Raw genomic sequence first — 14,332 nt, forward strand, 5'->3', positions numbered from 1 at the left:
TAACTTCCTACTTTTGTACGTGAACCGGTGCATCATACTAAACTTAAGCTGCAGCCTGTCTACAGTTAGCTCCACTTGAGAACAGTAACTAAGCTAGCTGACTGACATTTTAAGTCCTAAATGACAACTTTAGTCAAAAACACTAAGTATACTTCGAGAAGTTTGAGACGTATTTATTCTTCTTACGTTTAGTCTAATTAAACAGGTTTATTTAATATTTGGGTGTATGACAGATGTTAAACGGAGTAGAATCGTATTACAAAATAATATACTAACTGTTGGATATGGCGGCCATTCAGGACAGACATTTATTCTCGACAGTTGAAATTCGATGACGGACATGTGTAACCTGACGGACAGGTGTCAGCGCCACTGTGAAGGTAAAACACAACACAAGCGACAACTGAAATAGACATGAAATGTAATGTAAGTTAATTGCAAGATGACAGACAGCCATATTGGATAACCAAACACAAAGGACAACCTGTTACCGTGTTTCGCTTGTCTACATATAAATTAAAATATAAATCATATTATGCCCTATAACAAATTCAAATAATACGGTCATAACCAATTTATATAGCGCTTCATTACAGTTGAGTGTTTCTAATCGCATTCACAACAAAACAGTTCAAGACAAGCAGTAGACACTTTGGTCCTGCACCTACAAAATCATCATCCTGTTTCTTGCGGCTGCTCTGTGAGCTACCAAAGCCCCCGACCCTAGCTGCAATATTTAACCGTGATAATTCTTATCTGCGGCTGCAATTGATACACTATTCGAGGCTTTGACCGAGTAAAATTAGGTTCAATTTGCAAAATTTTCAACACATATCATCACTGTTTGCATGGAAATAAGTAATTATGTTACAAATAGTGAAGAGTGGAACACTGAAATCATAATCTTATCTTACCGAACAGGTTTTCTGTATTTTCGGGTGACGTGTCACCACGTGATTCTGGTCCGGCGACCATTTTAAAATGAACAGAAATTTCGCATAGCAGTTGGGTTTAATCACATCATATTCGGTCCTTTATTTCAATGGGAATTTGTTTATTATATGTTAAGCTATGTACAGTACAGTTTGGGGCCAGTGTTATTGGAAATTAGGGAGTTATAGGCCAGTAACTTTTTTAGTCAATTAAAACTTGCTCAAAGGAAGTCCTTAGGACGGTCCAGTACTGTGGCTGGAGCAAGACGGAAGACATCTGTAGTGGAACCATTTCTACCATGACCCGTGCGTGATAAAACACGTACGACGGGCTGTAAGCTAGTCCAACTGTACTAATAAAGACAGACATGTGTCCTGGCGGTGACGCTATGGTCTATTCTTATTTCAATCTCTAACTGTCGTGAAATCTTTAACGTGCTCCCTGTGGGACACACATGCCATAGAATAACTCAATAACAGTGACAACTGATCGACCGTTACAATCCCTTCTACTATATCCTCCCTGACTAGATCAATGAAATCCTCTCTCTCTCTCTCTCTCTCTCTCTCTTTCAGAAAAGACACCTTCTTATATGGCTTTATTGTTCGTCCACCTATGCAAGTAATATCGTTCTGTAAGCGCGCCTTCACAAGTATTTTGTTTAGCTATAATCTCCAAGGTATTATGCTTTAATAATAATTGATAAAAATTGTTTGTGGTCTTTTAATAATCGATAAAAGTTGTTATATACTATACCCTAGCAGTTTAAATCATAATTGAGGGATAAAACGAAATACCGAGCACTGGGCCCTAAGAATTCAGAGAGAGCGAGAGAGAGAGAATGGGGTTTAACGTCCACTCGACACTAACCAGGTCATTTCGGGACTAACATATGGTTTAATTTTATTTTAATAATTCGCTTGCACGTAGGGGTCTTTAGTAGTGGGAGGAAACCGGAGGACCCGGAGAAAACCCACGAGATTGAACAGGCGACCCTACTCCTTGTCACGTACAACCGGGGATTCGAAACCACGCCAGTTGACTCAATGACAGATCTCATGATACAGCACGCACGTGCTTACCATTCGGGCACCCCACCCCCACCCAAACCTCCCCACCCCCATCGTAAGAATTCAGTGAAGAGTGTACGGAAATCACGTTGTCTGGGTAAAATGTTATAAAATGAAATGGAGTTTAACGTCCTACTGTTCTGCTCCTATACTGGGTTAATGAAGACGGGCATACGCCATACAATAACACACTACACGACGGATGATGGACTTCATTATTCCGGTTTGTTCAGAAACATTAAACCTTATTTCATTATTATATTATATTTTTATTATATACATCTTTATTATATCGTTACTATTATTAACTCTTAAACTCCATCATAACAACTTATAACAAGCCAGTTCATTGGTTGCCGTGTGACGAGATTTACACCAATCAATACGCCATCGATTCCCGCGTACAGAATATCCTACAGCACGTGTTGGTATTCTTACAGATACTAAGAGACGCCGAAGGATAATGTGTCGTATATAGATACAGGAGTACATTGATTTCATTGGAATCCTACAGACGGTAAGTCTTTTCTCTTTAATATTTACGCCTGGCTTAACGTGTTACTTAGGCGATGAGGCACAGTTACGAGTAAGCCGATTAATAAAACGTTTTATAAGTCATCATAAGTCTGAGTATTACACCAATATTTTCAATTATCTCACAAAATCTACATATTATTTAATGCGATATTTGTGGTTAAACATTCGCAATAATTAATACGTTCGTTTACGGACTGACTAAAAGACTTTCCACCATTACAAAGAAGACTATTATCAAATGCGCAATTATATTTTGTTTTAATATGTGGTCTTTGATTGCTTGAGGAGGGGACCTGGGTGGTCGAGCGATAGGAACTGGTCTCTAGAGTGATCAGACTCTTCCTTGTTAGGATCTCGGTTTTTCAAGCAATGTGTGTCTAGTCCTTCGGGGTGAAACAAATATTCAAGGTTCACTCGTGTATCCATTAGCATGCACGTAAACGACAAACAGGATCCGGTTTGACAAAATATTCTTAGACTTAAGTTAAATATTTACTTAGAATTGTTGGCTTAGAATAGCTCCTTATAAAACGTTTCTTGTCGTTTTTATACCAATACATCAATAAGAAACTAAGTCCAGTGTTTCTGGATCAATGATATTTCCCATAAACAGTGAGATTGTTTTGTGAACTCGGGCGAGGTTTATAACTTGGTAAAATGAAATAAAATGAAATGAAATGGGGTTTAACGTCCTACTGTTCTGCTCCGACTAAACTAATGAAGACGGGCATATGCCATAAAGTGTGCTATGAGGGAAGATTTGCCCTGACAGCGGCGCTACGGCCAATTCTTATATCGAATTCCAACTTTCATGTACACGCCAATGTGTACAGGGGACCGCGGTCTTTCGGGTTTTCGTACCATCCGAAAGACTAAACAGCTGTTTTTGTCAGGCCCTCTATCCTGCACCACTGACGAGAGGAAATCACGGCGGAGAAAACCGGGAGCGAATCCACGGCCTCCGGGCTAGCGAGCCAGCGTCTTACTCACTTAAACCACCGTGGCTCCCTACCAGGTAATCTCGGACTAATGTACACGTATTCCTATAGCCGATGGATCTTATTATACGTTTTACGATACTACTGTTAAAGACACCAGCAAATTCCCTCAAGCAGGAAGAAAATGTGGTTGATTTTAAAGTATTGCGAATTAATTTTGTGACTTATTAGAAGTATATGTCTTATTATTTTTAATTCTCGATGAAAACAAGTTCATTTCGATCAATTTTGTTTTAAAACGATTTACTTTTGATCGTTTGAAAAAACCTTTAAAGATAATATATTTTCAAGGCTCCTTTTAACATATCTAAATCATTTTGAAACTTATTATATGACAATTCCTCAGTATTTTAATAGATATTTGTTTTGAAAATTAAACCGGAAAGTGAAATTAGAGAACATAACTATACACTGGACATTTTGGGTTTGACTTGCGTTGCTTTTATATTTCGTCTTCATAGGCCGGCAAACCCCATTTCATTTCACTTGCTTTTGTATGACTATAATTATAGGGTGAATTAAGAGCCCGTGGTCCCGTGAAAACGTGTATAGTTTCACTTGACGCAAAATTCTTTCTAGGGCGAGTGGGTATAGTGTTGAATTCAAAGTATATTATTTTTAAAATATTAGACAACATTGAAATAGATAATGTTATCGGGGGGGTGGGGGGGGGGCATGGTGGCCTGGAGGTCGGGTGTTCGATCCCTGCATTGGCCGAGAAAGTTCATCGGGCTTTTCAGGCGTGGTTTCCCCTTGTCAGTGGTGCAGGACGGAGGGCCTGACAAGGACAGCTGTCTAGTCGTTCGGATGGGACGAAAAACCGAGATCCCGTGTACACATTGGCGCGCACGTAAAAGATCCCTTGACAGTTGGAATTCGATATAAGAGTAGGCCGGGAAAAATTTCACTCATAGCACACTGTATGGCGTATGCCCGTCTTCATTATCCCAGTTCGGAGCAGAACAGTAGGACGTTAAACCCCTTTTTCATTTTCCATTAGAAATATTACAGTTTGGAAGGATGCCGGATCAGAAGCTTTCTCCATTTGTTCTTTGTCTTTCATGGCGTAATTCCATGAACTTTCTTTCTCGATCGATTAACTCGGGATTGGAATGTGATCTAGTGACATGTGTATTTTAATGTACGTTCATTAGATCGTTAGGCCTCGGAAGGCACGATTCATAGCTGTATTCACAATACAACCATATAATAGAATAGATGGGTGATGGCCAAATAAATATATACATTGAAACGACAAGAACAACAGGTCTGTTTATTGTCAGGTCACATGAAGGCGAATTTTTGTCATGTTCTGTATTTACCAAGAAATGATAATTTGGAGATTTGTCAGACAAACTACAAGGATATAGTCATAATCTTGATGCGCTTCTTTCCACAAGACATTATTTCAACGCGGGTGAAGTGGTTTAACGACTAACATATTATGGTTCAATTTTATTTCATTAATTCGCTTGCGCGTGGAGGTCTTTAGCAGTGGGGGGGGGGGGGCGGAGAAACCCACGAGGTTGGACAGGCGAATCTACTCCTTGTGGAAACCACGCCAGTTGACTCAATGACAGACCTTTTGATACAACGCGTACGGGCTAACCATTAGGCCTCCCCCCCCCCCCACCTCATTTTGATTTTGTTGCCTTAAAGGAGCTAAATCGCTAATATTTGGCACCTACAAATGAACACAAATCGGTCGCAACGCATATAAAAATGTAATATGAATGTATATAAACTGATTTACATTCAATCGTTTCTGTTTTACTGTCATTTCTAATCAGTTATATTCGGTGAAATATGCGAAGAGTATGAATTTGGTTTCTGGTTATACCAGTTTACACCGGTAGTATTCTCTTACATAGGATATTTTTAGCCTAGTTCATCGAGTCGCTTCATACAAATGAAGCTAGAAAGCATTCTGCCAGTTTTAAAATTGTCATTTTGTCTTAAATATTGGGTATCAGAAGCCCATATTTTCACGATAAGATAACAACATCAATGTTGATTTAAATTGATCAATAAGTCGTGCTTGCAATATGGAAGACTGTGGATGATATTGAGTTAAAGACTTGCCTCCTTGAATTAATGGTTAAATAATTAACGAGGGTGTATATATATAGCGTTAATTAAGCCGTGAAAAATCAGAAATAATTCAAATGGCGATCAGTACCTCTAATGAAAGAATTTTATGCCGTGTCTACTACTGAAGCAATTAGAACCGTTTACCTACTTTAGTTTGCTGAGATTTTAATTAGAGAAGACTGTAATTATTTAGTGTTACTAAAACGAATCGATTGTTTCCATTAATAGGTCAACTGAGTTTAATTCCATCGGTAATAAGATGTGGGTTAACGTTCTAATTACCTACCCCATCCGGTGATACAACCTAGTCTTATTTCGAAATTCATCGGGTTTTCCGACGTGGTTTCCCCTTGTCTAGGCCTCGGATGGGACGAAGACCCCATTTACGTAGAATATACCCTGTCAGTTGGAATTCAATATAAGCGTAGGCCATAGTGCCGCTGCCCAGGCAAAATTGCCCGCATAGCACACTGTATTGCGTTTTCCCGTCTTCATTATTGTAGCAATATTGTCGTTGCGACATTGTTTTCAATTTATGGGCAAGGAATGGAGGAATAAGATTATATTATATTTCATTAATTAATATCTTTGGCAAGTTGGTAGATTCACATATATGTAGAATTGTACTTAAATCAACTTAGTCTGTAATTGATGGGTTGACACATAAAAAGAGTTATTTAGCCAAAACGTGTCTATAAAATACCACGAGATATCACGTGCATGGAAATTTACCATTGCATCATTTGGCTTAATTTAACCAATCATATCGTTAATTGCACATGTTCAGGGCCATGATCACACTTGATTGTGCATGATAAGTCTTATAAAAGAAATCATAGTAAACTTTTAAGTCAGACTTCCATTAGATTCCAGAGAGGTTCCATCAGAGTTCCTAGCTAGTATTGTTATCTATTATGGTTGTATCCATGTAAGCAGCTATATATATAAAATGTAGAAGCGAACTGTTGCATTGTTATTCCTGGTAAGACAAACGTCTTAAGAAAACTGTAAGAAGTAAATACACAACGTGAAGCAGAAGTAAAGACAGCTAGAGACAAATTCTAGACGATCACAAGGCTACAGAAATATGTAGTAAGAAAAGATGCATGGGTCGTATGTAGGATGTGGCGCTCTCCACGTCAGACAGAAAGGCTCATGGTGCTACATTAGCCCAGTCGGAGCAAAACAGCAGGACATTAAACCCCATTTCATTTCATTTCTTATTTCTAAACCCAATTATTTTTTTTATTGTGAAAATAGTAGTAGCGTACCATCGGTCTATTTAGTCCAATAGGTATCGCGAGCGAGGCGGCAAATGATAAATGTTTTGTGCCTGGTGAACTTTTCTTGTAACGAATCTTTCTCTATCCACCAGTGTGTACAACTGGGTATTTCGGATAAACAATTATAACTACAAATGGAGATTGCTGTCGTACACGAGGCATACTGTGCTTACTCTTTCCGGGAAACTTCTCAATACGCCTCACTGATATAGACAGAACCCTCAATAATAAAACTCTCGGTGCACTGTCATTGATTCTTGGGCTAGACTTTGGATTCTTTCCACAACTGAAAGCCGTACGCTGAAAAGTTGGGTTAATTATTGGTATATAAGGTAGAGCGGTTAAAGAGAGAGAGAGAGAGAGAGAGAGAGAGAGAGATGGGTGTAACGTCCACTCGACACAAACTAGGTCATTTCGGGACTAACACATGGTTCAATTTTATTTCAATAATTCGCTTGTGCGTAGGGGGTCTTTAACAGTGGGAGGAAACCGGAGGACCCGAAGAAAACCCACGGGATTGGACAGGCGACCCTACTCCTTGTCACGTACAACCGTGAAATCGAAACCCCGCCAGTTGACTCAATGACAGACCGTATGATACAGCGAGCGCACCATTCGGACATACAACCCCCCAAAAGCGGTTAAACATTGTCGGTGCAATGTATGTAACGTTATGGATAGGTTTAAAATACAGATCCTATTTGGTTTCGTTCTTTACAGTTCAGTATTTCGTTTTAGTTGTCTTTCCTACACTAGGATCTGGAAGAGTTGTTATATAACCCGTGTTCTGGTTAATATGAGGAATTAGCAAATGGAAAGGTCTGTTACGGCGAGTTGTTTTTGGTTTGCGGTGCACGGAACTGTGGGTAAGCCAATAGAAACATCAGCGCTGATTGGTTAATCAAATGTCTGATGTCATAGGCTTAAAAGCCGCTTGTATGACACCTGACGCGACCTTCCCCTACAACCGGTCAGATCTTCATGTAGTGTAGGCCATCGAAAAAGTATTAAAAAAAACGAAACGAAATATAGATCTGTATTTGAATCCGATTGTTAACGTCACAAACTGTAAACAAACTAATCTAAGAATTTGAGTTTTCAAACGTTATATTTGAAAAATGTGTATGTTTATAAGACTCAGTAAGTTTACAGATGAGTATAGTGTAATGAGAGATGCTAATTGTAGGCAGGTTAGGGAGGTTCGGGTATTTCCGGAGTCCTAAATGGCCGCTTCATATAAATGAGTATTTTGGGGAATACTAACCCGAACCTTCACCCTTTTAAGAGGGGGTAAACGTTAAATTAGATCCAAGCTCAGTCTTCTATAAAGGGTTAGGGTTAGTTTCAGGCCTAATTCTCGTTTATATAAAGCAGCCATTTGAGTCTCCGGAAACACCCGAAGCTCGCCAACCGGCCTACAATTGGCATCTCCCTGATATAATATATTTTTAACTCCATGGTGAAGAGAGAGAGAGAAATGGGGTTTAACGTCCACTCGACACAAACTAGGTCATTTCGGGACTAACATATGGTTTAATTTTATTTCAATAATTCGCTTGCGCGTAGGGGTCTTTAGCAGTGGGAGGAAACCGGAGGCCCCGGAGAAAACCCACGAGGCTGGACAGGCGACCCTACTCCTTGCCACGTACAACTGGGGATTCGAAACCACGCCAGTCGACTGAATGATAGACTTTATGATACAGCGCGCTCACGCTAACCATTCAGCCATTCAGCCATACAACCCCCCTCTATGGTGAGACTTGACGTGGTTGGCTTTTATAACTCAATGACACGTGTTACTACGTTAAGAAAACAATGTTAAAGGAGCATAGCGTGTTTTATTGTCGATTAAAATTAAGTGATTTGCTAGGGTTAAAATCAAGTTAAATTGCGTGTGCTATACGATTAGCCATTTTAAAAGAGATTCCCAACCATCGTTTTATCATACGAGGAGGAAGTAAAATTATGATTAATGAATATGGTTTCTTGTTTTCGTAAAACTGTTGATTGTTGAAAAATAAAACCCGTTATATGTCAGCATGTTACTCCGCTCTGGTCCAACCTCGTGGGTTTTCTCCGGGTCCTCCGGTTTCCTCCCACTGATAAAGACCCCTACGCGCAAGCGAATTATTGAAATAAAATTAAACCATATGTTAGTCCCGAAATGACCTAGTTTGTGTCGAGTGGACGTTAAACCCGATTTCTCTCTCTCTCTCTCTCTCTCTCTCTCTCTCTCTCTCTCTCTCTATTTCTCTCTCTCTCTCTCTCTCTCTTTTGCAATCTGATTAAAACACAGATCCTATTTCGTTTCGGTTTTTTACAGTTCAAAATTTCGTTTTACTTGTCTTTACTACGCTAGGACCTGGAAGAGTTTTTATATCACCGGCGTTTTGGATTGAGGGATAAGCCAATGAAACAGTCTGTTACGGCGACTTCTTGGCGTGCCATGCACGGAACTGTGGGTAAACCACTAGAAACGAAAACGCTTATTGATTAACAATGTCTGACGTCATAGGGTGAAAAGCCGCCCGTACAACCCCTGACACGTCCTTCGAGTACAACTTGTCAGATCTTCATGTAGTGTAGGCTATCGAAAGTATGAAAAAAACGAAACGAAATATAGATGTGTATTTTAATGAGATTGGAATGTTTTGTGGTTGTTGTTGAGGTTAACGCCCGTTTAACGAAGTTGTGAAGTTCACGCATAAATTAAGAACTTGTGTGTTACTTTTGTATAAACCGATACTCTAGGGGCGTAGGCTTATAACACGCGTATTAGCTATGCTTAATTAGGGCTAATCAACTTTGATTTAAGCCCCAGCCACACTGAGAGATAGGATTACGACCGGCTACAAATTGAAATTGCAAGGAAATCCTGTTACTAGCCTTGCATGAACTTGGATGGTTGGAAAGGCTTTCGGAGCTATCTCTAGACATGGCTTCAACAGTCGGGCTATGACTTGAACGATGTTACGCAGTGTCGTGCGTGTCCCTATCTGACTAGAGCAGACATTCCAGAGACAGAAAGCTCACAACCTTGCCAAGAACGTGTTATGAAGCACCTCGAATGCGACTGGGGCATTAAACTATATTCAAAGCACATTACATTTGATCAGGCATTGGCCGTAGTGGCAAGGGCACCGAACCTTCAGCTTGACGGTTGGAATACGGTGACAGTTAAGCTGCCCCACCCCACCCCCAACCCACATCCGGCCCCGCCTCCCTAACATTGTATACCTGACAACAAATACAAAAAAACGCATTTTAATTTGGAAATGGTCGTGTTGTTGTGTTGCCGGGACGCTGCACCTCGTTCCCTTCCTTTCAAAATAGATCAAATGTCATTTTCATTGTTCATCCAAATGAAAGCGGTGTTCTTTGGCAGGATACATGACGATAAATGAGATGTTATCAAATCATGTTTGTTTAATTTAAAACTGACTACATCAAAGTTTAAAACATCAAAAGTCAAATCAAAAGGGAAACCATTAAGAACAAACAGATCTACTATTGCATTACATGAATGACTTCTAGTTCGAGACTATTGTTTGATTACATGCATGATGACTACTAGTTCGAGACTATTGTTTTATTACATGATTGACTACCGGGGCGAATAAGCAATGCTTCACCGCTTCAAACAGCCGATTGATATCTGACATTTTTATTATGAAGATATTGCTTTTGTAAAAAAAAGGATAAATCGCGGAGATGTTGTTTTCGTAAAAACAAAAAATGGTCTCTTTGACTAGCGTTTCTATTCAGAAGCAAGACTTTTGAAATTCAAGTCAAAAGTACAAGGGGGGTGGGCCGGGGGTGGGGGGGGTGCTTGTATCAGAAGGTCTGTCATTGAGTCAACTGACCTGGTTTCGATTGTACGTGACAAACCTCGTTGGTTTTCTCCGGGTCCTCCGTTTTCCTCCCACAGCTAAGACCACTACACGCAAGCGAATTATTGAAATAAAATTGAATCAAATGTTAGTCACGAAATGACCTAGTTTGTGTCGAGTGGACTTTAAACTCTCTCTTGTAACGTACAACAGGGGAATTGAAACCACGCTAGTTGACTCAATGACAAACCTTATGATACAGCGCGCACACGCTAACCATTCGGTCATCCAACCACCCTGGTGTGTTAGAAGTCTCGTTCAATTTTCAACATTTTACTAGGAAACACTGGGATGTTTATTGGTTTTACTGACAAATATCGTGGTATTTCCGTATCAAACAGCAAACAAAATAGATGAAGGCGAAATAGCCACACAATCTGTGAAAGCATTAAAGTGAACATGTATCTTACAATTGCATTTTTCTGTTACCCTTAAATAATAGATTGTGAACCTTAAAAATATTTAATAATCCCGGTCGTGGTGTTGTCCGGTATGTTCCGTAGAATTTCGTAGTGTGGTTTCCCCTTATAAGTGGTACAGGAGGGGTGGGATGACAAAGAACAGCAGGTATAGGATGTGGGGTGGGGTGGGGGACGAAAACCGAGTTTTAATACTTCATACCGGAGGTCGACTCTCTTTAATACCGGAGGTCGACTCTCTTTAATACGAAAAGTCAACTCACTTTCATACGAGGGGTCGATCGTCGATAATACTGGGTTTTTCTCACCATTATACTGGAGCTCTACTCATTTTAATACCGATGGTCGATCGTCTTTCATACTGGAGGTCGACTCACTTCATTAATACTGGACGTCGTCTCACCTTAATACTGGAGGTCGACTCACTTCATTAATACTGGACGTCGTCTCACCTTAATACTGGAGGTCGACTCACTTCATTAATACTGGACGTCGTCTCACCTTAATACTGGAGGTCGACTCACTTCATTAATACTGGACGTCGTCTCACCTTAATACTGGAGGTCGCCTCACTTGAATACTTGAGGTCGACTCACTTGAATACTTTAAGTCGAACCACTTTATTACTTGAGATCGTCCCACTTTATTACTGGAAGTCGAACCACTTTAAACCAAGCGAAATAAAATACAGTTTATTACCCTGGGGAAATTTGAACACTGATGACAAATACATCTTGTATTATGAATCATTTGGATCAGGTATAATCTTTCACTTTGTCTAAAATACATGTTGACTAATGAAGATTTATGGTTTTCACTTGTACAAGAGAAACGTTTTTTGTATCTTTAATGATGTTTCTTGGATTGAGATAAATTATTGAGCTACAAACATGGATATATAATATCTTTAAATGATTTGTTACCCGGATGCGTATTCACACAAAAAAATACCGATCGTAGTAATGATTCACGGCTTAATTCATGTTGGTAAAGGCGGTATGGCTCTATTTCTTGGGGGGGAGTCATGGTGGCTAAGTGAATAAGGTACTGGATCGCTAGTCTGGAAGTCGCGGGTTCGGTCCCGGTGTTGACCAAGAAAGTTCATCGGACTTTTCCGGCGTGGCTTCCCCTTGTCATTGATGCAGAATGGAGTCCCGTGTACACATGGGCCTGCTCGTTAAAGATCCCTTGGCAGTTGAAATCCGATATAAGAGTAGGCCGCAGAGCCACTGTCGTTGTAACATTTTTCTCATAGCACACTGTATGGCGTATACCCGTCTTCTTTAGCCCAGTTTCCAGTCTTCATTAGCCCAGTCGCAGCAGAACCTTAAAGTGGACGACAATAGGTTTAATGTAATTTGAATGTATATAAAGCGATTTATATTCCATTTTTTAAAATAGTTATTGTTATTTGTCATCAATTATGTTCGGTGAAATACGTGAACAGTCCAATTTTGCCCAGGCAGCGGCACTATCGAATTTTAACCTCGGTTTTTCGTCCCATCCGAACGACTAGACAGCTGTCCTTGTCAGACCATCTGTCCTGCACCACTGACAAGGGAGAACCACGTCTGAAAATTCTGATGAACTTTCTCGGCCAATGCAGAGATCGAACACCCGACCTCCAGGCTAGCGGATTATAAAGCGAAACCTCAAATGATAGGGCGGAAACCTCTGGTTGGCGATGTCTTGGGGTTCGGTATGCATCGCGTACTATATATGCCGAATGTTGACAAGTTTTTAATTCATCATATCATTTATAAATACTGAACGGAACAGAACAAGTTTTTGATTGATATTCGTATTAGAGATTGGCACTTCTTCCAGTGTATTATAGGTTTGACAGTCCATCAAATAATACTTTAGGTGATTTATTCGCACTTCTCGCCGGACACACGCCACTCTTGGCTATTGATTATGTTTTCTCATGATTCAGCAGATTGTAGAGTGATTGTAGGAGAATATAAGCGACGTGTACCTCGCGTGTAGGCAACATGCTTACTCATTTACGGTACACCTGATACTAATTCACAATTAGGTGTTATTATTTCAGTATGGTCGAATTTCGGAACCCACTTACTATTTTCTCGGTTATGGCTTTCATTTGATAGACACCATGTCTTTGATAGTCTGTTGGTTTTGTTATTATTAATGTACGTTATTTGTATTAAGAGAGAGAGAGAGAGAGAGAGAGAGAGAGGGAGACTAACGCATGGATCAATTTTTTTGCAATAATTGGCATGTGCGTAGATTTTTTTTATGGGGTTTAACGTCCTACTGTTTTTCTCCTAAACTGGGCTAATGGAGACGGGCATACGCCATACAGTGTGCTATGAGGGAGATTTTGCCCGGGCAGCGGCGCTATGGCCTACTCTTATATCGAATTCCAACTGCCAAGGGATCTTTTACGTGCACACCAATTTGTACACGGGACCTCGGTTTTTCGTCCCATCCGAACGACTAGACAGCTGTCCTTGTCAGGCTTGTGCGTAGAGGTCTTTAGAAGTGATATATTAAGAGACTTAAGTTTTCGTTAATAATGTCCTTGTTCAATAAAAGATTTATTTATCTTTGATGAACACAGATTGACCAGAATTATCTCCAGTAGTTCAGTAATAATCAATTAGAATAACAACAATGGACTTTCCGGGCACCAATCGGGATTATAACGACAGGGATTAGCCGTGTAATTTGTTGTGATTGATACTGTGTCTGGACAGTCATCCTCAGTATTCCCAGTGGTCGCATTCCGTTCTACGATACTCCACTAATCCTCGGGTTCATCCAAGGGGCAGACACGTATTCAAATTATCTGCCCTTGCTATTTTTATCGACCAATACGCTTGATGGCATAGTGACTTGCCACTGCCTGTTTCGACTGACATAAAAACACGTTTCCCTAAAAAAGATGTTTCAGGACATTCTTTTATATTAAATTGCTTGCCAACTTTCTCACAACCGAGTGAACAACAATAATGTTGTGAACGTAAAAAAATGAGGCTAATATTGATTTGTAAACTGTTTTTTGATTGGTTCGTAGAATCAAGCCGCGATCAAGGGGAGATAATCTGAATACGTGAATACCCCATGGATGAAGCCAGTGTATAGTGG

The 14,332-nt window shown here is 40.0% G+C and overlaps 1 protein-coding gene across 2 annotated transcripts in view; it reads left to right on the forward strand.

The window, feature by feature from the left end:
* LOC126810137 (ras-related protein Rap-2a) overlaps positions 1-14,332 on the forward strand; it is a 95,970-nt gene that overhangs the window by 44,007 nt on the left and 37,631 nt on the right. Inside the window, exon 1 of one of the 2 annotated variants that reach the window (XM_050535129.1) lies at positions 2,418-2,520. The exons of the other annotated variant lie outside the window; for it this stretch is intronic. The gene's annotated coding sequence lies outside the window, so the exon portion shown is untranslated. Of the gene's footprint in view, positions 1-2,417; positions 2,521-14,332 lie in introns of those variants that run through there. 2 annotated transcript variants of the gene reach the window in all.

Source organism: Patella vulgata, chromosome 2, assembly GCF_932274485.2.
Source record: "Patella vulgata chromosome 2, xgPatVulg1.2, whole genome shotgun sequence".
NCBI lineage: Eukaryota > Metazoa > Mollusca > Gastropoda > Patellidae > Patella > Patella vulgata.